This window comes from Vanellus vanellus (genome assembly GCF_965231255.1).
Source record: "Vanellus vanellus genome assembly, chromosome: 2".
NCBI lineage: Eukaryota > Metazoa > Chordata > Aves > Charadriiformes > Charadriidae > Vanellus > Vanellus vanellus.
In genome coordinates, this window is record NC_138906.1 from 136,912,261 (window position 1) to 136,937,526 (window position 25,266).

Here is a 25,266-nt window from a genome sequence, read left to right on the forward strand (position 1 = left end):
TAAAGAGCTGTATCAGCATTTAAAAATCTTGTGAAGTGAGACCCTGTGTGACACGGGCATACCAGAGAAAGGCAGTAGAGGACCTGCAACTCAAGACTGAAGCAATGTGCTATTTCTTGATGGGGCTAGTAGTATTGTGACTGTCCCTGGGCACCATGCTTTATATGCGAGAAGTTGTTTTCCAGCCTCTTACCTGTGCTTTGACCTGATACTCCAGGTGCAGCTGACCATCTATGTCTGTCACATGAGGTCTCTGAGCAAAAGCTTGCAATGCTAAATTGTCAACGCTTGGAATACTTAGAGACCCTGTAACAGGAAGTGTAATTGGGGAGTGCTGAACAAGTCTTACATGCAGAATAAGAGTTTTGACACAAGTTCTGGAAGGTGAGTTTCAGAATAGTTAATGAGTAACTCTTGATGAAGCCACCTGTCCTCATTCATTCCAATTCTCGAAAGAGACAGTAAACAAATAGGGGTTGTTCACATCTGAAGTTTGTGCTTATTTCTGTGCTCATCTGACACTTGCATTTCCTCCTGCTGTTCCTTCTGCTCTGTTCATATGGAGATCATCTGGCCCTCATGCTGTTGAGAAATCTCCCTCCTCCAGAACTCAGTGTGGACAAAGATAGCAAATTCATTGGTGATCAGATTGGTTTTACAGACTGGATAGCCTTAGCTTTTCCTAAGATGGAAAAGAGCATGCTTGTTTAAGCTATACTACAGTGGTGAAAAAGGGTTTTCAGATATGTAGAATGAAATGGGTAGCACACTAAGGTTACCTTTCTCTTTGAAAAACTTTCAACACCCCCTCCTCCCTGTAAGCGGTGCTTGAATTGTTGTGGTTTGCTGGTTATTCAATAATCAAAATCTTATTTGTAGTGTCTTTGTAGCAGACTGCACAGATTAGGAATTTAGTCACTGGAGTTAATGTTCTTCCTCAAGCAGAAAACCACAACTAAGGGACTGAAATATGAAGAAAGAGTGGGGGATGGAAGAAAAATGAAAAGCTAGAGCATACCTTTGTCAAAGGTTTTCATTCGTGTCTAACCTTCCCTGTCATTTCTATCCTTCTAATTCTTTCAGGAGATGATAGAAAAATGTCCTCTCTGACTACAGAAAAGCACTCTCAAATTTCTGTGCTGGTACTTGAAACGTGGTGATGCTTTAAAAGCAGACATTTTCCATGGCCTTAGCTGCTCACAGGTCTGTCCTAAAACCAAAGTAGCCACTGTGCATACCTAGTAAGTACTGTTCATAAACATTTTTATAATGTTTGACCTTAAGAGTGACCTGAAGATTAATGGATATGTTGTATCAGTTTTAATGGGTCTCTTCTCCCTTGGATGCACACATGTGACTCCCATTAGCCTTAATGGGAGTTATATGTGTGCCTAGAGGTTAGACAAGATCTCTAAAGGTGCTGTTATGCACTGTTGTATTAACGATCTCATAATTGCTGAGGTGCTGCACCTTTGCATTGAAAGCAAACTAATTAAATCAGTCTAGTGTAAGTTGGTATACTAGCATACCTGGCACGTATGCGTGTTTTCCTGTGAGTCCCTCAGTACACAGAAGTAGAGGCAAAATCAAATGTGGAATTTAAATTTTAACTGTGACTTGGCTTCCTTTTATTTTTTTTTTTAATCCAAAATGATTTAATGAACTTGATTGCTAAGAAAGATGATTGTTTGTGCCAATACAGAGGAAGAAGCTGAATGTGGTGTTTTATTTTATCATTAAAGTATGTATTGAGAAAAGGGACTGAATTGATTCTTATTTTTGATGTTCCAAATCATGCACTTTGAAAAAGGCAGTTAGGTCTAGAGGATTAACATGAAGCTTGATGATGAATTTTAATTATGGCTTTGTTACTCATTTCTTCCAAGTGCCTTTAGACAAAGCACTTCACCTTTCTTTGATTTCCTGGTATGTAAAATACCTGCTTGCTTCTTAGTGTTGTAGACATAAATTAATATCTGTTCTACACTTTGAAATTTTAAGATTGGTACATCCAAATGTATTCTGCTGGCATAATCTTGACAGCACAGGAGGGGGGGGAAAAAATCATAGGATCTACCTGATACAGCCAGCAGAAGCTGTGGTGGAGATGCAGATCTGTTGAGAGAACTGATTCTGTTCCATAGTTTATGATGTGTAAAGCAGTGCACCTGTATTGAAAAATCTTTGGTATGATTTTGGTGGAAGAGATTGTACAGTAGACAAATTTATATTGTATAGACATTAGACATTTTTATCAATTAAAATAATGGTTACAATTTGACTGTCACTGTGAAAATTCTTGTGCTGTATTCTATGACTATTTTCATAAGTTTGAAAATCAGCCATGATTTATATCTTCTTTGAAGATATAAATTTGGGGAAAGAATGAATCTTAATATTTACATTCTGGAGGAAAATAAAGTTTTATGTGGTAACCTCCACATTTAAAGTTGGTTGGTTGTGTTTTGTTTTTTTTTTTTTTTCCATTTCTTTTGTCAGATTCGGGTATTATATAAACTCAGTTTTGTGATTCAATTTTGTTATTTGTGAAGTAACAGAAAGATCATGCATCTTTTCTGTGTTTTGTTTTTAAATTATTTTATTTTGCCCTTATATGATTCTTAGCCTAATAGAAAGCAGCACATTTCCACTGAGACTGTGATGGTAATGTCTTTAGTACTCTAATTTAAAATACCTGGAAAAATCTTGTGAATAGTTTTTTAAATATACTTCCTTACATTTGGCTCCAATGTATAAAATATATGTTATAGTTTGATCAAAATTTTCTTCCTCATATGATTTTCAAACATAGATTTCCTTGTTTTTTTAGTAATTTGTGAATATTTCTCCATTATTCTTTCCTTCTAAAGAAGAAATAGTTATTCTTATCAGTTATATTAAGGCTATGTAGAACATTGTTAAAGAAAGCTGAAAATTAAAACAAAAATTAGCTCATTTCAATTTTTATATGCATAATTATCTATAAAAAGGAAGGAACATGTCTATTTTGTAGCCCTGGCAAACTGCATACTTTTTATTTCCAAGTTTTTAGGTGTGCTTCTATGTACTTGAGTTTTTTTGTCCTAAATTTTGCTTTGATAGGATACCGTAAACTCCTAGAAACAGAGGTTGTGTGTTGTGTATTTTTACAATGTCAAGCACTTGCCATCTCATGAAGGAAGCTTCTACTGGGAAAAAAAAAAATTCTATTTTTGCTATTATTTGTAGACCAGTTTTCTAAGCAGAATAAGCAACATCCTTCAAAAGGATTTAGATTTTTTTTTCTTTTTTCAGCATAACTATGCTTATATTATTTTTGACAGTATAATGGTTGACTGAGCGTGAGTGATTTGTTCTGTCCCCTGTATTTTAAGGGTGATTGAATACTGGAACAGGTTGCCCAGATGGGTTGTGGAGTCTTCATCCCTGGAGACAGTTAAAACTCAAATGGACACAGTTCTTAACAACCTTCTTTGAGTGGGGGGCTGGACAAGATGACCTCCAAAATTCCATCTGTTGTGGTTTGGTCTCACCCAACATCAAAGAACCACGCAGCCGCTCACTCAACTCCCACAGCTGTGGGAAAAATCGGCAGAAAAAGGCAAAACTCGTGGGTTAAAATAGTGTAATTTAACAGAACAGCAAAAGGGAAGAAGAAAGAAAAACAATAACACCAATAAAGGAGTATAAGGACACGATTACAGTACCGCAGTGCACCGAGCAGACCCTCACCGCGGCAGCCCGCCCCCGAGTGGCGACTGACTCTCCCCTCCCCGGCTAGCTCCTATTATAGCTGGGCATGGGTCATGTGGTATGGAATACCTGCCTCCCCTGCTGGCTTCTTGGGGAAATTAACCCCATCCCTGCCAGAACCAGGACACCATCCCAACCTCAACCATTCCATGATTCAGTAATTTGTGTGGTTACCTTGTCAAGACTTTTTCATTGTAGACCAGCTTTCAAGTACCAGTACAAATATCATAGAATCGGTTTAGGTTGGAAGGGACCTTAAAGATTATCTCGTTCCACCACCCCTGCCATGGGCAAAGACACCTCCCACTAGACCAGGTTGCTCAAACCCCCATCCAGCCTGGCCTTGAACACATCCAGGGATGGGGCCCCCAAGACTTCCCTGGGCAATTTGTTCCAGTGCCTCACCACCCTCATAGTGAATATTTTTTTTTCCTAATATCTGTTCTAAATCTACCCTCTTCCAGTTTGAAGCTATTGCCCCTTGTTGTCCTCCATGCCCTTATAAGAAGTCCCTCTCCAGCCTTCTTGTAGGCTGTCTTCAGATGCTGGAAAGCTGCTAAATATTTAAAATGGTAGTTGAGATTGAGTAGTTTTTATTCTTATCTTAAATTAAAAAGCATATAAACAGAAGCAGTCAGAATAACATGATTGGCTGTGTGGAATGGTATAAGGCTGAACAATTGAAAATATACAATGCACTGTGATGAGTAAACTACAGTTTTCTCAAAATGGAAAGATTATACACAGTACCAATATGCAAGCTGCCTATGTTTTATCCTCATTTGACATACTACCTAATGCAATTAATATTTACTGCAATATTTACTTAATTACCTATGTTTATTTTTTATGTGTAAACACTTGGTTGCCTTACAAATTGCTTTTATATTAAATATTAATAGTTTTAACATGAATGAACTAGTTAGACCTGATAAGATTTTTTGAGATATAATAGTTAAATTTTGACTAACAGAAATATTAAGTGGTTTACTGGAAAGTTAAGGTGTTGAAGCTGAGAGCAAAAGCAAGGTATTGGGATTTTTTTGAGTTATATCCTGATTTTGAAATCTACTGATGAGTAGTTCTGTACATAATTTAGTTCTAATTCTGATTCACTGGAGTTTACTGTAGCCAGCTGTTTACCTCAGTTCTGTAAAACGGTGGCTGGGTTGGTAAACTAAAACATGACCTTGCGTTTTAGCCTCTCTGTTTCATAGTCCTGTGCCTTTGCTAACAGTTGTAAGCTTTAGTGATCTGAAAAATGGGATAATTTAGGCATTGATTGACTTTTGACTGTAGGTGTTACTGAAACAGTGCAAGTGGAAAACAGATTGGTGATACCATCTCAGTAGCAGTTCGTTTGAACTTGCCCCAAGTGGAAAAGAGATTGGTGATATCATCTCAGTAGCAATTTGTTTGAACTTGCCCCCAGAGCTCTTGAGGATTTTGGAATCTTGTAATTCATTAGGTAGTATTCCATAAAGTTGTTGCGTATGCCAAGTATATTAAAAGTCACTGATTATATCTGTAAAAAAGATCTGCTATGTTGCGTATTCCCAAACGATTGTAAGGATGCTAATAAATCACTCTAGATTTAATGATTCCTATATGAAATTAAGAAAGCAAAATACTATGACACGAAAACCTAACGTTGCTTTTGGTAACCTGTACTTTTCATTATCTCTACTCGCACACTTCAAAAATGGAAGAAAATAGGTGGTTAAATTTGTTAGTGGTCTATGAAGAGACTGATTTTATATGCTTTCTGCAGCTTGTGTTGAACCCAGGTGGAAAAATTAGTACGTTAGTCCAAAAATTGCAGATGTCAAGGTGTGCATGGGAATAGTCTAAAAAGTGCCAGAGCTTGTCTTGACTTTTTCTTTTCTATTTATTTTTATAATAAAATCTAAACTTTTTCTGTCCTTTTTATTTGTGTTCCGTTTTGCAGTGGAACAAGAAACAGAGTCCAACTCTGAATGCTCTTATGAGGCAATAGTTTGTCCCGTTCAGTCCATTCTGTGGCTAATGTCACAGAAAAATGCTGTAGGAATTCCGTGCTCTTTAACTCAATTTTCATAGGCCACAATTGCTCATAGCTGGGATAAAGGGACTAATCTGATTCTGAGTGAAGGTACGTGATGGATAAACAGGAGTATTTGTTGGGTTTTGTAGGGTACATGTTAATGATGATTTCATCACCCAGGTACAGACTTGTCAAATTATGGTTTATTTCAAATTGGAGGAGATTGTCACCAAATATATTCTTTGCAATGTAATGAAAGAAATTTCATTTCACTGTTCATGTACTTACATATTCAAAATCATCTATGTTATGCAGATGCCTAAAAGCAGGAGAACTGGATTTGAGAGGAATCCTGTGTTGTATTCCGATACCAACAGCAACTTAGATCACATTGGCATCATATCAGAATAATGTTTTACAGCCTCTGCCAATTTAAAAATCAAATTGATGTTAGATTTGTATAGAACAACACATTTGACTGACAGAAAAGGCTGTTATAGATGGATGTGATGTTCTATCCTTGTATAACAAGGGGTTTGACTGACAGTTTAACAATACAACACTTTCTATCCCATATATTCTAAATTATTATTATTACAGTACAAAACATTTTTGCACTTGCTGTATATAGATAACATGTACACTTTTTGTGTAATAACATTCAAGGAGAGGGTTTCTTTTATGTCTTAAAGATGATGACAATTAATGAAGGCTCTGTCTGACACTTATAACCAATGTCAAGGATTGCTATTGTGGTGCATGGTAATGTAAAAACTATTGGGTACTTAGCTCCCAGTGAAGGATCAGCATAACTCTTGACACGTGCTATATGGTGGATGAAATAAATCTCCTTGGAGAGCAATAGAAATATTTCTTAAACTGAATAGTACCCTTTCTGTTTTATAATCCCTCTTTTCAGCTTTGCAGTTCTTTGCGTCACTATAAAATGCAGTTTTAATCTGAAAAGTATCTGTTTAAAATGGTTCCTATTAATGCAACAAATTTTCTTCCTGTCCTTTGCAGTCAACATTTCTCTGATACGAGATTTCAGATTGTTCTTCAGAACAATAGCTAGAGATAAAGAAGGTAAGGTTTTTCTTTTTTGGGTCTCTTGTTTTCTTTGGGGAGGACCATCTTTTAGTAGTATCCTTCTTATTTTTAGATTTACACTTTAAATTCTTGGCATTCTTTGACCCTTTGCAGCACTGTGGACACTAACTTGGTTGTCAAAATACAGGTATATCCTACTTTGTGTAGGTTTTCATGAGTGCAGGGGCACTACAGTGTGTCTACATTATGTTTGATAATGCAAAGATCAACATTAAAATCTAAACTCTATAAACTTCAGTTTAGTGTTGCATGCAACTAAGGAAGGAGGCATGCTCTTTTATGACCCACCCGATGAAAAATAATATAAAAAAAATAATTAATAAAATGGGGCCATATTCATCAAAACATGTCTCCCTCTTATCTATCTGATTATCTAGACTAGGAAAACATGATAGATACAAAGATTGCTTTTACAATTTTTTTTAATTGGCTTACTGTGAAGGATGGTTTTCTTAAATGACTGTATTTGGTAAGGGAATTATAGATTATTTTTTTCACCTCATAATGTACGATCAGAGGGATCATGGTATCTCAGGTTTATTCAGTAAGACTTTTTTTTTCTGTGGAAGGACAAATTCAAGAAATTTTTTATCCAACAACAGGGTTATTTATTAGCTTGGGACAGTGTTGGTGATATTTCCTGCAAAGTACTAAAAAGAGCTTTAAAAAATATTTACCCTGTTACTGGTGGTGTCAGCTCAACTCTTTGTCAGTTTTAGATATAATACCAGTGCTTCTCCAGCAGTGATTTATGATGTGAAGGAAGGGATAAAAGTAATTTGGGAAATAATATTATCCAGTTAGAAAACAATCACTCAGAAAAATTGTAGTTTTATCAATATAAACTGCTAAGTTTTTAAGTGAAGCAAACTAAAAATAAAAATTCCATTATCTGGAATTATATTGATCTTCACATAGTTCATTGTGATAATGCAAACAACTGCTACTTAATTTGAGAGAGTACTAACAATAATCATCTGTGTATGGGCCAACTTCTAGAGGTTGTTAAAGCATGTGCTTTGCTGATCACTGAGGACTGTTGAGATTGCAGACTCAGGCTGAGTTCTAGTTTTTAGCAGGATGTATTATATAGGTACAGAATTGTACTCTACCTCCTCTCAGCTGACCACATCTGTCTGTGTCCCTCTTGTTTAACACAGCTTTTCTTTCCCTGGCATCTTTTCTCATCTTGCTTAACCCATGTCCTCACCTTACTTTCTCTGTCCTGACTTTGCTCATTGTCCTTCATGAGCAAATACAGGTCTAAAACTCTCATCTTAGTTTCTCCCCCTCTGCTGGTTTTATTTTTTTTTTTTTTTTTGACCTTTTGTATCATTGTTCCAGTAGCAGTTGTCTGTCTAATCTACCTAATTGTCTTTGGTCTTTCTTCCCTCTTTTATGCTTCTCTCATCTGTGAACTCTCAGTGCTCAATTAGTGAAGGAACAAAAGGCACAGAAGGAAATGTTCCCTTGCTGTCTATTCTTGTCTTTGGCATTGTAACAGCTTGGAACAGAGGAACGACAAAGGGCTGGATTAGCTCCTTCATCTCCAGCTTGGAGAATATTCAATAGGGATATTTTTTCTTTTTTTTAAGAGACTTGCTTTTGGAATAAACTTTCTGCTGAGCATATGCAAAATATAATTTTCAGAGATTCACAGCTTGGCCAAAGGTGGGAGAATTTCTGCAGGGTTCGTGAAAGCACAGTATTGAGATAGTTGATACCATATGCCTTATTTCAGACCTTTGTGTTAAATTGTGATGAGGTTTACACTTTTAAGCAAAATGTTTCTTCACTTTCAATAATGACAAAGCATTTCCTATGTACTTCATTTTTGAAGTGGATGCAACATTTTTCTTGACATCCATACGTGTAATTCTTTTCCTGGCTTAACAAAAATGAAAAGTGCCGTGTGGGACAAACATAAAGACACGCCAGCCAAAAAGTAAGGATTTGTCACTTGGGAAGCTGAAATACTAGGTTTTAGAAGGCGGCAAACTCTAATACCTGTGAACATTTGCTGTACAAGGAACACCGCTTATAAATATGTGTGAGGGAAACATATACACATTTGTCAAGTTACCTTATTTTTCTAATTTAAAAAAAAAAAAGTCTCCTTAGCAGAGACATTTTCTCTCAGAATAAAGACCTGATTCTAGAATCTCATAGATAATACTTAATTTGCAAGATAGTGTAATGAAAATATGTTAATAGCTTTTTCAGTAAGTTAATAGCTTTCAAGTTCATACTAATTAGTTTGTTAAAATATTCTGGTAAAATACTCCCCCCCCCCCAAAAGTTAAAAATGTAGCACAGTCTTACAGGGACCATCTTGCCAATAGGAAGGGCAGAATGAGAAGTAATATCAAAATTATTAGAAAAAAATAATTAAAAAGTAAGTGATGAAGGAAGCTGCCAAAATTGGCATAAAAGATATTTTTTCTGTCATTTTACAATGAAATCTGAAAGGGTAGGAGTGGATCTTGCAGGGAAAGTGAGCATTCTTGGGAAGAAAGATCTGAAGGCAAACTTCTCATAGTGACATACTTGGTCCCAGGTGTCTTGCATTCCTGACTACCTACAGCTGCAGTAGTGAGTGGCCTATTCTCCGCCCATCCTTGGTGGCTAGAGCACCATGGAATTAAAGTGTACGTCTTCACATTGAGAAGATAACCAGGATCTCTCATTTTCCATGTTAATGATCTGTTGTTAGAGTATTGCAATACTTTGTTCAGTAAGAAGTAACAAAGTATTTTTTCTTAGATTTTTTTTTTTTTTTAATCATCTGTCCCCTACATTCCGCCACTGTAAAATCGAACTTTTTGCTACATTGCTCTTTCTTTGGCATCTTTTAGTACTACCTCTGGATCTCCCTAGGGCTTTCTAAAGTGGTACCCCTTATAGAATCACATAATTGTTTTGGTTGGAAGAGACCTTTAGGATCATCAATCAAGTCCAGCCATTAACCTAGCACTGCCAAGTCCACTACTAAACCATGTCCCTCAGCACCACATCTACACATCTGTTAAACACCTCCGGGGTCAGCAACTGAACCACTTCCATGGGCAGCCTGTTCCAATGCTTGACCACCCTTTCAGTGAAGAAATTTTTCCTAATACCCATGCTAAACCTCCCCTGGCGCTACTGGAGGCCATTTACTCTTGTCCTATTGCCTGTTGCTTGGGAGGAGAGACTGACCCCCACCTCACTACAACCTCCTTTCAGGTTGGTGTAGACAGCCATAACGTCTTCCCTCAGCCACCTTTTCTCTAGACTAAACTCCATTTCCCTCAGCTGCTCCTCATAAGACTTGTTCTCCACAACCCTCACCAGTTTCATTGCCCTTTTTTGGACACGGTCCAGCACCTCCATGTCTCGTTCTTGTAGTGAGGGGTCCAAAACTGAATGCAGTATTCAAGGTGTCACCTCACTAGTGCTGAGTACAGGGGGATGATCACTTCCCTAATCCTGCTGGCCACACTATTCCTGATACAAGCCAGGATGCTTCTGGCCTTCTTGGCCACCTGGGCACACTGCTGGTTCCTATTCAGCCAGCTGTTGACCAACACCCACAGATCCTTTTCTGCAGGGCAGTTTTCCAGCCACTGTTCCCCAAGCCTGTAGTGCTGCGTGGGGTTGTGACCCAAATGCAGGACCCAGCAATGTATGTGTTTATACATTCAGTCCTCTAATACCCTTTGAATCCCACTACAGTTTTCCACATCTTTCTCATGTCCTTTTGAAAATATATGCTTGTAGTACCTTCAGCTTCCTTTCACTTCTGTTAGCTGGGCAAAAGGCATCATGTGCTGTGCCTTATTTGTGCTTAGCGCACAAAATGCATGTGCTGAATGTCCTGCTGGTTGTTGTCAAAGTGAATAATTTCTAAAGTCTCCCTGGTTTGCCATCAGTCAGGGAATTAATAGAGATTATTCCCACCTTTGTATCGCTTGGCCCTCACCATTTACTGAGTACCACAACAGCTGTAATATCTTTGGGAGCTCAGTCATTCTCAAATTTGGTAGAGCTCGGTCCCTGGACTAAAATTTGAGGTAATATGGTCACTGAGACAATCTACAGTTGGGGAATTTTGCTTGCGATAATTTATTGCAAACCAACAGGAATCTCTGATCACTGTTTTTGAGTGTTGAGAAAACGAAAATGACAAGCAATTAGATACACACATAAACACGTGTGTCACCTTGACCCAGTCCGACTGCACTGATTTTGCCATAAATTTTGCCATCCTCAGTCCATGCAAACACCTCTGGTATGGTGATGGGCAGCCAGGAGGTTGAGTTGGTCTGTGTGATGGTTTCTGTCTGTTAATCTGTGTCAATGGTTCCTGTGTGGATCACCTGTAAACCACAGTCCCTTAGGGGTGTCTGTGTCTTGCTGTGGTTTGCCCACAGTCACAGTCCCTCAGAGGTGTCCCTAATGCCTTTTGGCTTGGAGTGCCCTGTCCTCATGAAATGTGTCTCCAGCCCTTCACATCTGCCTCTGTCTGTCTTTAATATGTTTAAGCAGGGATACTGTGGGCTCCACTGGTAGACTGAAGTTTTTTTCCACCCTTTTTATCTCATTTGGGACAGGCTGGAGCCAGTTTTGACTGGCACATGGCAGTTTATGATCTTGTCCCGTATAGGTCACCACTGCAGCTCCTGCTACTTAAAGCCTATAAAATATGCTCATTTACAGCTAGGTAAAACAAGATGAATGGACAGATAACATAACGTGTACCTCTTGTTTCCATATAAAACTGTGGGAAAAAAAAGGAGGGCACTGACTTTTCCTCAGCTTTTTTTTTTTTGGTAAAAGGCAAGGTATTTGCATTATTATTAGGGGAATGAATGAGATGCTTACTATGAAGGAAAATTTTTTTTCAGTGAATTTTAGTCTTATATAGGCATCTAATAAGAGCGTTTCTTTTAGAGTGGTATCAGATAGGAAAGACCAGCAGAGAAATTGCATTTGAGGTCCTGTCTCTCTTATATTTTTAATTAGTGGTTTTTCTGTCTCACAGTACAGCTGTTATAATTCCTAATTAAGCAATTAACTGTACTTGTTGGGTAAAAAAAAAATAAAAATTAAGTTTTAGACTTACATTTGGTTCATAGTCCCTAGGAATATGAGGATCTGGTCAACATGTGAATTTTCTTGTTAAAATTCCAGCTTTCTATTCATTCAGACTTCTCTCAAATGGCCTACTTTATTCTGACTAATGTAACACTTCAGAAAATGTCCTCGCTCTCTCTGAACAGTGTGTCTCATTTTTACATTGGTAACAATTGGTTAGGTCACTTTGCTTTTATGTTTTTATCCTAATAGGATGTTTCTTCTTGTTCTGGAAAAAAAAAATCCTGGTTCCGTGCTTTGTTGAAAGTATTTCTTTCTGTTGATTGTCATAAGGTTTCAGCATTTTTTTCAGTGATTTAATCTTCAAGCATAACTGTATAATTATCAGTTTCATTTGAAATCCGGTTTGGTCAAACATGATGCTGTTTTAGCTCACTTGTAGAAAATTTATAGAATCCCATGTTGTATAAAACCTCGATTTTTAAAATACTCGTATAATAATTTTTCATTATTTACTTTAAACTGTGTTGGTGTTTGGGAAAGGAGAAAAAATTCTGCTCACATGGGGAAAAGGATGGAGCTGTAGAAAATGATAAATATTATATTTTCCCTTTGAGTTAGAAAAATAATTTCACTTCTTCCAGTCTTTGTGGCAGTCATGAGTTTATGAAAGGAGTTGAATGAGGCAAAGAAGTTTGTATAGCAAACAGGGTTAGAATTGTACAAGGAGTTAAAATTTGTCTTGGTAAGCTTCCAAAAGCTATATCCTAGAGGAAACCATGTTGTTAGTATGTTACAGAACCTTTAACCTGTAGTTCAGTCTAAACTTCTAATAAAAGTAAGAAAGCTTGCCCTTTTCCACAGCAGTTCCTTGGGGCTACATTTTAAACATTTTGATTCTGTTTAGCTGTTTTTATTTCAATACGTATTAACTTACATGGGTATGCTTATTATGACAATTAGGAAAAAAAATGTGATGAAATAATGTTGAAAGATGAGGAACAAATGAGTGTTTTAACTCATAGTAAATGCCAGACTTTTGAACAAGGTGATCCCCTTTTTAATGTTACAGGCTTATTTTTTCTTTTATTTTCAATTCATGTGCAAATAAGACTATTTCAGTTCTGTATAAGTGATCTAAATAGAGTTTGGCTTCAAACAGCTGAATATTCTGAAAGAATCAAATGATAAAGTTGCTCAGTCCTATGATATGTTTTTGAAAGCAGACTAGATAACTAATGTAAGATCACTACTACTGCCTTGCTATAACATAAATTTATTTGTACTATTTTTTTTTTTCAGCTTTATGGTTGGTTGTTATTCTATCTTTCTACTCCTGTGTTCAATGACTTTTTTTGCCCATATATTTCTGCATAGGCTTTTGGTTTACTGATTCTCCAAAATACTTGCTAAATTAGATTAATATTATCTTCCTCAGCCCACCATGACAGAGAAACTAGATTCAATGAAAGAAGTTTAGGGAAAGAGTTAATTAAAACTTAGAGAAATCTAGAGGAGAATTCTGATAGTAGGCTCTTGTGTCTGGTAGAAGACTAAGCAGATCAATGCATGGTAGGTGAAGTTAGGCAGATTTAGATAAGATTTAATTTTATAGTGAGGGTACTTAACCAGTGGAACAAATGGTATAGGAATATGATGGGCTCTTTAGAGCCTGAAGTCTTTTAAATTGGAATTGGAGGTCATTTAGTACAATAAAGTGTTGCTTTAGCAGGAGTTTATAGATTTAATTTGGAATCATATAATTCTGTTGTCTGCGTTATTCAGGAGGTCAGCATAGATGATCATAACGTTTTTCATAGCTTTAGATTCTATAAATCTGCAATTTGAGCTCTTACCCATGTGAGAAAGAGCAAAATACTGGATTAGCAAGGAAGGTAAAGGAAGAACACAGTAGACCTGAACATGAATGATACTGTGACAGAAGACCTGTCAGTCATTAGATATCTACTCAGAATGATGTGCCATAGGTATGGTGCTCAGTTAGCTAGTGGGAGGAATATGTTCCCATTGAAAATAGGAGGTAGGAGGGGATTTTAAAAGTATATCTGCACCTTGCAATGCAGAAGTAATTAGCCTATGTACAGTGTGCTACTAATAAAGTTATTCCGTTATTAAGACTGAAACTAGTGTTTCTGTAGAGTATTTTAACATGCCATGTAAATACATTAGCTAATTTACTGCTAGTTCCATTGTCTCTGACATTAACACTGCATTGCATGGCCTCAGTGTGCCCTTAGAGTTGCAGTTGGCTCTCTTAGAAGGATTTTATTTTTGAGGAATTTCTCCTGTTTGTGCAAGGAAGAAATACCAATTAAATGTATAGTGCATTTTGATTTCTTTTGGAGCAGCTGTATTAATATTTTGCTAGGGAATTCTTGCTTTTAACTAGAGTTCATTAGTTTCTTGACGGATTTTGTTCATCTGTCTCATATAGTAGCCTTTGTGCCTATGTTGTCTCTGACAGACAAATTCACTGTAATTACTGCTGGTCAAGTCAACAAAAAAGAGCAACCAGCTAAAAATGAAGCAGACAACACCAAGCTGAGTGGTGCAGTTGACAGGCCTGAGGGACGGGATGCCATCCAGAGGGATATGGACAGGCTTGAGATATGGGCCCATGTGAACCTCATGAGGTTCAACAAGGCCAAGTGCAGGGTCTTGCACCTGGGTTGGGGCAACACCCGGTATCAATACAGGCTTCAGGATGAAGGGATTGAGAGCAGCCCTCCCAGACTTGGGGGTATTGGTGGATGAAAAGCTGGACATGAGCCAACAGTGAGCGCTCACAGCCCAGAAAGCCAACTGTATCCTGGGCTGCGTCAAAAGCAGTGTGGCCAGCTGGTCGAGGGAGGTGATTCTGCCCCTCTACTCTGCTGTGGTGAGACCCCACCTGGAGTACTGCGTCCTGCTCTGGGGTCCTCAGCACAGGAAAGATATGGACCTGTGCTGGTCCAGAGGAGCAGGTTCAGAGGAGGGCCACAAAGATGATCAGAGGGAAGGAACACATGCCCTATGAAGACAGGCTGAGAGAGTTGGGGTTGTTCAGCCTGGAGAAGAGAACGCTCCAGGGAGACCTTATTGTGGCCTTTCAGTACTTAAAGGGGGCTTATAAGAAAAATGAGGACAGACTTTTTAGTAGGGCCTGTTGCAATAGGACAAAAGGTAATGGTTTTAAACTAAAAGAAGGTAGATTCAGACTAAGGAAGAAATTTTTTACAATGAGGGTGGTGACATACTGGCACAGGTTGCCCAGAGAGATGGTAGATGCCCCATCCCCAGGAACATTTCAAGGTCAGGTTGGATGGAGATTTGAGCAACCTGTTCTAGTTGAAGATGTCCCTGATTATTGCAGGGGTGTTGGACTAGATGACCTTTAAAGGTCCCTTCCAGCCCAAACTATTCTGTGATTCTAACATTTGTTCTTATGACTCTGCCTCTCATGTTTTGACTTGTGTGCAGTTGCTAGATGTATAGCCTACCAGTATAGTTAACCATACCTTTTATCTTTTTAGAGAGAAAAGGGTTGATTGTAAATTCTAAGCTGACCACTTCAGCATCTCTTCATCCCCTTTAGTATGTCCTTCTCTAATAAGTAAGCAGAGTATCTGGGCTACAGATGGAAAGAAGGCACTTGCTTCATCACACATTTACAGTCTGAGCATGTCTGCTTTTATTAGGGCATTCACATGGTGTAGTAAAACCTTTGCCTTGTTTCCTGTGGGCAGGGATACAAAGGTGACCACCTTACTGAAGGATGGGAAACCTGATATGTCAGTTCACAGTGCAGCAAAGGATGTGAAGGATGGGAAAAGAGGTTGGATGGGAAAAGTGGTTGGTGCTTCATACTGGTATCATTGAACAGTGAACATCTTCATCCTATTTCATCCTTCTATGCTGAGAAAGAGAGAAATGTTGCTGTCCTCCATCGGAGGCGCTTCACTCTCCTGAAATGGAAGTCAGTGGCAGTAGAGATTAGAGGCAGCTGTTCGAGCCAGTGGAGAGGAAGCAGCTCTCAGCTGTAAGCAGCAGCATCTTTTCAAACAACTGCTTTCTCCTTTTGGAGGCAGCAAGAGTTGATAGTCAGCCAAGCCCTGCAGCTTCTCAACCATGTATACCTATGCTTAAAGCCAAATGCAAATATGGGGTAAAGGGTGTTTTCAGAACTGTCTTCTCAAAAAAAAAAAAACAGTCTTTACATCCGTTTATATGAAGATAGTAATGCTTACCTCTACATTCAATTGTAATGTAATTTCCTCAAACAAAACTTTCAAAAGGAAGAGCTAAAAAAGCAGGAGTCTAAAAAGTAACTGAAATATGAACGGGCGAGTTTTTCTTCATCTGAAACAAATTTTACCATGCTTATGAATTACTAGATAGAGTATGCTATTCAAGTGCCATATTGTTTGTTAGAGTTTTCTTTCGCTCCAATGCTCTGTTGCCTGAAGTCTAGCTGAGTTAACAAGTAGCATATCATTCTTGGGCACATCTGATGTTTCCACCCTGGGACAGTTTTGTAGAGCTGTGGGAGATAGCTTTGCCAGCTGATGGGGACAGCTGAAACTACTCGAAAGTTAATGGCCTTCCATGTGTGTGTGGATCTTGGTCAGTTTAAAGTTAGACCTGTGAAATGACTCATATTTTGGGGTCAAAAGGTATTTCTTTTTTGCTTGTTCTTAATTTACGGTGTACTTAGTGATATCCAGGTCTTGCCTTTGGTGCTGCTTAATACACAGTGACAGAATGCACTTCTTCTATTAGCTGTTTATGCTTTGTGCCACTAATGTGTTGTAATGTTGGGGAAGGTGTGTTGGTGATGGATTTAGGAAGATAATGCACCACATAAACAGTTTGCCTGTTTTAAACCTGAAGTCTGGAAGAGTTTAAAATGCAAAAAATGTTGAAAAAAAATTCCAAAAATAAAAACTTCTTTTAGGTCGCCCCCCCCCCAAAGGACAAATTGTTTGAATACTCAAGCTTAAAATTTTAATTTAATTTAAATACATTTTGAATTTACCAATTGACTTATACATATAATGGTAACATACATATATTCATCTTTTTATACAGATACGTTATTTCTGTGATTTATACTTGGAATTCAGGTTGTATCAATGAGATACTGTCAGAGATTGTGTTTCATTCTATGAAGCAAAATCTAGAGTGGAAAATAAGGCACTATACAGCATTATAATTTTATTCTTTAGTGTGAAACCCAGATACGGCTAGTTTATTTATTATAATTTCTGTGTTTCAAATGCTGAAATTTGTTGTTCTTCCTAATATGCTAAAAATAAGATAAATGATTTTCAATAAGTAATCTTATGCATGCAGAACCGTAGACTTTCTGCTATATGTTGTCATATGTTGTGAGTAGTTAAATTTTTATTTTTTTTTGTTTTACTCATCTTTTGTAAGCCATCATTGTCATATTACATAATGCTTCTCAGAATGATTCCTGGGGCACATAATTAACAGTATGCAGTAATTAGGAATAAGTCCTGTTAAAAAACAATATAACATCCCAGTTATTTTTGCTTTCTTTATCCCTTCACAGGTGGTAATATAGAAAAGATAAATTAAGTCAGTTCTTTTTGGATTTTAGTTTTTATTCAGTTTTATTTCATTTGGTATTTTTATAGCAGTTTGGTTTAGTAAACTTCTTGTTTTTGTAAAAGCTTTTCTACCCATATTGCTTTTCTTTTAGAACAATCACAAGATTTATTTTAGGAGATCCAATGTTTCTCTTTCTCTATTTCAAACATGATAGTAGGGATAACCTCATTTTGTACTTCTTCTGTAATTTTTTTAATATTAACCTGAGATTTTATTCTGAATTTTTTCGGTTGTCACACATCTCATATCTTTTTGATACATTTTTTTAAGAAGTATTTTTTAAGCTTTCAAATGGAAGTAGAAATTTTTTATATCAATTTCTCCTAGATACAGATGATTTTTATATAAGCAATTAAACTGAATAATTAGGTATTTACTTAAATATGCAATACTGTTTAGAAATTTTTTTTTGTACTTTGCGTTGTTTGAGAGGAGTATGTAAATTTAATTTGTACTTACAGTCAAAAACTAAGTGTCTTGAGATGTATGGAAATATCACTGTTTTAAAAATACGGAATTTAGACCAAATACAATAAAGACTGTGGCTGTACATACTATATTATAGCTAAATTTATAACTATTGCATATGTATACGTCTATGTGTGGGTATTTTTAGTTTGGAATAAGCATGGCCATGGACAAACTTCCAGTGCTATAAATCCATTTGTAAATTACATTATGTAAACAAGTTGGAAGTACATGTGCCATGTGCAAACTTCTGTGCACTCCACCAGGACAGGATCTAAGCTGGCCTGTGCTAACACGTTAATTCTCCCTTTGTGAATATAAAAGGAAGCAAAGTGGAAAACAATGTAAAAAACATGTTAACATTACTATAAAAAGTAAAAAGCATCAATTATTTTTAAAATTCTCCCTGCTCTACAAAGAGACAATAAAATCGTGACTTAATTTTATAGTACTTGATTCAATATTTTGAAACCTTTTCAAAGTAAAACCTATATATTTAGGAAATCAAAATCAATGAATTCAAAATCCGTGGATTTGAACTGTTATTAAATAAACTGTAGTTCAACACAAGTAAATTTCTAAATTTTAGATGTTCTTAGTATGGCATGTTCCTTTTGATGAACAATAAAATAGAGCAGTCGTGGGAATAACAGGGCCCTTAAACACGTACTTTTAAAGTACCACCTCTGCTTAAACAAAAAGGCAAACCCAAGAATCTCACAGGTGTTCAGCAAGGTGTGACTGTGATCTGACAACTCTGGTTGTTTTCTCAAAGCTTTAAATCTTCCTTTGTGGGATAGAAATGTCTGAAGGTCTTTCTCCAAGTTTATGAAACTCATGCTCAGAAACACATTCATTTGTAAATGTGAAACCTGATGCTGTTTCTCCATTATGAAAACATAATAGCTGTCCCTGATCAAAGAATGCTTTTTCTGTTTTTTTTTTTTTTTTTTTTTTTTTTTTCCCAAATATAAGTAATTCTATGGATTATGAAGCTATAGAAAAGAACTTTAGGGGAAAAGTCTGTAATAATGAATGCACTCCCTCTTCCCTGCTGCTTCCTACAGTATGTAAATAAGACTTGTAAACAGCCTACAATCAGATTGAGTGATGAGGATAAGACAGAGGTAGGTACTGCTTAAATTATTAGTGTAGGTGAAAGAAACTGTCATCAATGTGCAGCTTGAGAAAACTGGGTTGAGATTTTACAGAATTATTTTTTCATCAGTTTGAGATGTGCGTAGTTTGTAACAGGATTTAATAAATGCTGATTTCACAAATGCAAGTCATACTAAAATGCAGAAGCATTGAGGTGAGCTGCATAGCATTTTGAAGCTGTTCGTATTCTCTTAATGGTACCCTTTTATGAATGGTACACACTAGCACAGCTTGAAAACTGCTGGTGTGAGAGAAATTACATGGTTCGGCCTCAGAATTATTTCTTTCTCTTGTTGTTGATCGTACTATGAACATTTTCATTGCTAAGTAGGATTTTCTCTGCTAGTCTTAAATGATGAGTAAAGAAAGAGTGGGACCTTTGGAACTAAACCATTTGGCACTGGAGCTATGTGAGGATGGCTTAATGTGTGGATTGAAGACATGAGACAATTACAGAGTAATGGACGTTACAGATGGAAAAAGACCTGTTAGGTCATCCAGTCTGTCTCCTTACAAATTCAGGACTATTCTCTACAGAGCATTTTCCAACATTTTGTCCAGTTTGGTTTTAAATATCCCAAATGATGGAGATTCCACTACTTCCCTTGGGATGCGTTTGTACTGCCTTGCAGATCTCATTGCCAAGTAGGTTTTCATGACGCTCAGCTGCAGTTTTTCCTTACTTGTTTTCGTTATTACTCCTTGTAATTTATTTTTCTTTTCAAAAGTAATTCTTTAATAATTCTAAAAATTAGTCATATAAATATTATGTGTAATTATTTGTATCACAATGGCTATCTGTGTTACCTCTTCATCCTCTGTAGTGAAATTGTGTATTTATAATTTTCAAATGTTTTTCTTTGCATGTCAATATTGCCATCTCTCTAATAAATTCCATTGGCCTTCTCAGTACACTTACACTTACTTCAGTGCACGTGAACACCTCTTCATAGGAAACCTTTTACTGTTTCCTGGTGGACAAATGAAATGTTAGGAAATACTTTGGATGCATTGGTATGGACCTGTGATTAGAGTTTCTATATTATTTCAAAAATGCATAGTGACAGTGCAACAAAAGGAAGAAGGAGCAGTCATAGTTTAACTGTTCTGAGTGTTCATGTGTGTATATTAGTGGTATTCCTCTGTGACGATACATAAGCGGTGTGGAAGTAATTCCCGAATGAATAAATGACTTTGCTGGACAACTCCAGGTATAAACTTTACAGTTACAGCATACAGATGTAAGTTGCCACTGTTACAGACAGCTGATAAACTGATGTTGTTACATTAATTTGGGAGTCAGAGTGTTTCCTGATAATTAGGTCTTTTCCCACAATTTTTTGTGGTGCTCATAAGGGAGAGTAGCTGTGGTTTATCTTCACACTAGTATAGACATCAATTCCCATCTGCATTTATTATTTGAACAGGTGATTAATTCATTAGGCTCCATCAGCAGTTTCACCAGTTGCTACGTGGCTCTTGAAATACTGTTGAGTGTTGTATAACATTAAGGACTGTATAGGTGTTTTGGTGTAAAGTGTCATTAGGGAGTGGTGGTCAGCCCAATTTGAGATTTACTTAACGTTTTCTTAGAAGTCAAATAAAAGACCTCTTTTCTTTCATTACCACTTTATTAATGAGCCAAAATTAGAAAATCCTGACATTTAACTTTCAAAAATCAAGGAGGCAGGAAGAATGAAGGGTCTGTCTCTTTCAACAGTTTTTGGACTTTCTGTTCTCCTTGAAAAGCTGTTTTCCAGAGCTGTGCATTAGTCTGTTCTGAAAGGAGGGTATCCCCATGTACACTGGGTTCTTGATGCAGCTTGGCATGTTTCTCAGTTGTTTTCTGTTTATTGAGATGGTTTTTACATTCTGCTCTAGTCAGGTTTGAGTTTCATGTGACCAAGGATCCTGATACCAAACCTGGTTTTGATATTCTTTGTGCACAAAATGGACATGCTATGCAGAAATCAACAGGTTGGTTTACAAGGATTCCACCAACCAAACCCACATCTCAAGAGAGTCTAAATTAACCATATGATGCTGCTGGTCTGATGTCATTGACCTTTGTGAATTCTGTATTAGTGAGTTAGCGATCTTAAATTCTCTGACTTATGCACAAATGATGACACAGATAGTGAAATATGTGATTTAAATGGCAGGCATTAATTTTGTATATCTTCGGTTCATACGTGCAGAGCTTAATCTGTCTTAATTGGGAACACTGGAGTCTTTAGTCTGATTTTTAGCCAAGAGGAGGTCTTTTCAGTGCAGCTGAAAAGGAACAAGCTTTTCCTGAAACTCAGAAGTGGATGTATTTAACCATGCCTGAGGATGTAACATGAAATGTGTGGCCCTAACCCTGGAGCCAAAAAATGTTAAATTCCCTACCAAACCAACACTGCTGTGCCTCCACACTGGGAGGAAACTCCAGCCACACTTTATATATATGTATATATGGCTGCACTTTCCAATACTTGTTATTCAGGGCTTACATGGCATTAGATTCATAAAGTTGTTCAATCAAAGATCATCCCCCAAATCCAATAAAGGAATACCATAATTTGTGAACCGTTCTACCAGCATGCATTGTATTATCCCATGAGCAATAACCATGGTGCTACATAAATCTCCTTTTATGCAACTTTCCTTAAAAAAAAAAAAACAAAACAAACAAACCATGCAAAAAATTCATTCAGTGTTCATGTCAAGTAGCATACCCAGCCGAATTAATCGCTGGAGAGATAAGGTGGTATTTTTATTAAACTTAAATGTAGAAGGTAACCAAGAACGCATCTGTGTTCCTTGAGTTCCAGGCTCTGTAGTCCTCAAGTGTAAGTGGTGACCCAGGACATTGGATAGCTGTGGATACCTGGATGGAGATGATAAGCATGACACACGTTAACAATCGTACTGCTTCTAATACAGCAAAGGGTATATTTCTCGCCTGTGGTCTGCTCGGCCTCCTCCACGCTCTTTGTAGCCAGTGAATTGGGAACACAGTATTTACTGCTGACTCCTTCCCATAAAACAGAAAAGAAATTCAGCTGTGTTTACATAGAAAAGGAGGAGGAGTTAATCATCATCAGGCAAATGTTAATTGTAATAGCAGTTAGGCCTCTGTTTCAGTCATCTGTGTCAGACTGTGCTGTCCAAAAAGGAAGACTAAAATCACTGCAATTCCAACTAGCACAACATGGGTCTTTTTTTTCCCCTGCTGGAATCCGTAATCAGTTTGAAGGGTTCTGTTCATATGTGCAAATAGGAGGTGCCTAGCAGAGGTCTAAAATCCTGACAGTAGGCAGCGCTCTCTGCTCCAATAACTGATTGAGAAAACTCCTTTTTATTGGCTACTGTAGACTGCTTCAGGAAGGTTTCCACTCTTTTCAGGATAGCTTGTGCATTTGCTATCACAGTGGTTGTGTTCAGCATCTCTGATGAAGATTAAGGCCACCAGCTCACTCAAACTATATGAAAAAAAGACTGTAAGACAACACTGTAAAAACAAGTAAGACCTCTCTTGAACTGTTAGTATCCTGGAATGTTCCCACTGTGTGGCTGAATATATCCTTGAAAATGGTAGCTGTTACCTTCTGTTACCTTTTCAGGACCAGTATGGTGTCTTTGCAACTGATAGTGTATGTGTGTGTGTGTGTGTTCAATTTTTTTCTATCTCCTGAAGTTGTGGAAATGAGAGTGGGTTCGCTGCAAGTTCCTGGAGAAAGGGTCTTTTCTACCCCTTTCCTAAAACAAGTAGGCATTTGCTTGGACGTTACCTTGCATCTTCCAGGCCATAATTCTGTTATAACACCTATGTTACTTCAAAAAGGGATGTTATAGCACAGAAAGCAGGTTTGAAGGTCCTCACTAAGTTTATAGGACTTAGTTTTCTTTTTGATGTTGACAGCAAGAGTACTATTATCAAATTTATTATTGATCATATCTTAATTTTCAGTGATTTAGTCAATATTAAGTATGTAATTTCTCTTCCAAATACATGCTGCAGTTCAGTACTCTGGGTACATTTAACTGTAGTTGGAATTTCCCTTGCATTCTGATGCCGAAAATGGTGCAGTGACCCAACAAAGAATTTTTTATGTCTGTGTACTCCTCCCATTACCCTGTAATTTTTAATTAAATGGCAATTGGTAGTAATTGGCCATTATTCTTCTATCACAAATGTGTGCATGCACTGTGCACATTTGAATGCAAACTACAGCTGCTTCAGTGATGCTTTCTTATCTGCTTTGTTTCCCAAAAATCATGATTCTGGTTTTTCTTGTTGAACACATGACCTTCTGTAAGTATATCTAGTTATTCCTAAATATATAGTCAGTTCTGGACCAAGTCTTCATGTTTTTCCTTTAGATCTGAATACAGAGAAAGAAATGAAAAGTCCATGTCATGTGAGCCTTGTTAGAAAGATTAAAAAAGCGAAACCCCAACCAACCACCTTTAAAATTCTAAAGTGGAAATTGCAGAGGTGTACCAAGAAAAAGTGAACTGGCTTGCCACCAACAGTTTCTGTGAACAAGTTTGATGCATTACTTCCTTATACTGCAAGCTTTAAAAAAGACTTCTTAGATGCAGCAGTCACGGCTGTCAATCCTGCTTTGAACTGTTGCAGTTTTTCTTTGCAATTTTGCCTTTTTCTGTTCTGACTCATTAACTTCTCACATCCACTGTGTTCCTTCTAAGTGAGCTGCAAGCTACCAGCTCATATGCTAGGCAATTTTCTTGCTGCAAAAGCCTGTCTGTCTGTCAGTTCTTATTTAATGGGGCACAATTATTAACCTTAATTATACTTCCAATCCTTAATTACACTCAGGTACAATTCTGTCTCGAAGTTCCATGTCATGATGGACCTGGTTTGTGGTCCTGCTTGAACTACAATTCTTTATGGTGGTCTTGTTGTGCGTTATTTAAGGACTGAGCTAGTTCCGTAACTTTTCGATATAACACAGTCATGTAAGTATAGAATACTGATGTCCAGTGCAAAATATTTGTGTCACGTGCATGACCTCTTTTTCTTCATCTGCAGGAAATAGGTCTGCTGTAAACAGCAGGATCATTTTCTGTAACAATAAGGAAAACAATTTAAGGGTGTAATTTCAGAGTTACTTATATCGTTGCTTGCTGCCTTTCTGTTCTACAGAGAAACACAGAGAAGCTTGCTTATCTGGCTAAAAGTCCAGGAAAATGAAAATCAGTATAAAATTCTTCATGTAGGCTCATGATGGCTGCTGCAGCACAAGAACTTTCTGGAACACCTTCTAGAACATGAGGATTTTTGGTTTTTTTTATAGCAGCACATCTTTGATCAGTTTAATCCACCACGTGTGTATTCTCAGCGTGTCGCCTCCTACAGAGTTTATCTTTTTTTGATTTTGATAAAAATACCCAACTAGCTCCTACTTGCAATAGATACCTCTGTATTCATGTCATTATCCACTTAGCTAAAATTTTGGTTTAGGTTACATTCAACCATGTCCTTGTAACTCCTCTGTGCCCTGTCGCAGACATGGGACAAAAGTGCTGATTATAACTTATGTGTAAATGCATGGCAAATAAAGCGGACTATTATGTGTATTTCTGCTGCCTTTCAAATATATTGAGCTTTGAGAAACTTTTATGCATATAATCTGAAATCTTAGAGCAGTGGAGTCAATGTCCCTGACTATGCACATCAGCAAATACAATGCTTTTAGATGCTGTGGTTGTTGGGGGTCTTAGAGGGATTTCTGCACGTGAGTAAATCAAATAACCCTTTTCTCCGAAAAACACAATCTCCATTCTTGATACCTGGTGCTTAAAATCTGTAGGTAGAAGACCTACTCATTGTTATTCATACCAAAATACTGCCCCACATACTTGTGCCCTTCTTCCCCTCCAATACATGCAGCGCCCTTTGGATATTGTTTATCTTTATACCTTTTCAGAATTGAGCACCAAAGAGAGAGAAAATCCCTAAATATATCTGTACTCTGCCTCACTTTTTTTTTCTTTTTTTACCTTTTCAGTTTAATGGGAAAGTGTTAAAGTTC

At 37.2% G+C, this 25,266-nt stretch overlaps 1 long non-coding RNA gene across 1 annotated transcript; it reads left to right on the forward strand.

The window, feature by feature from the left end:
- The first annotated feature begins 1,001 nt into the window (after nt 1–1,001).
- Nucleotides 1,002–25,266, forward strand: LOC309668606. The gene is made up of 3 exons (XR_014268858.1): nt 1,002–1,241; nt 6,800–6,862; nt 25,243–25,266. It is a non-coding gene; the product is annotated as an uncharacterized lncRNA (long non-coding RNA).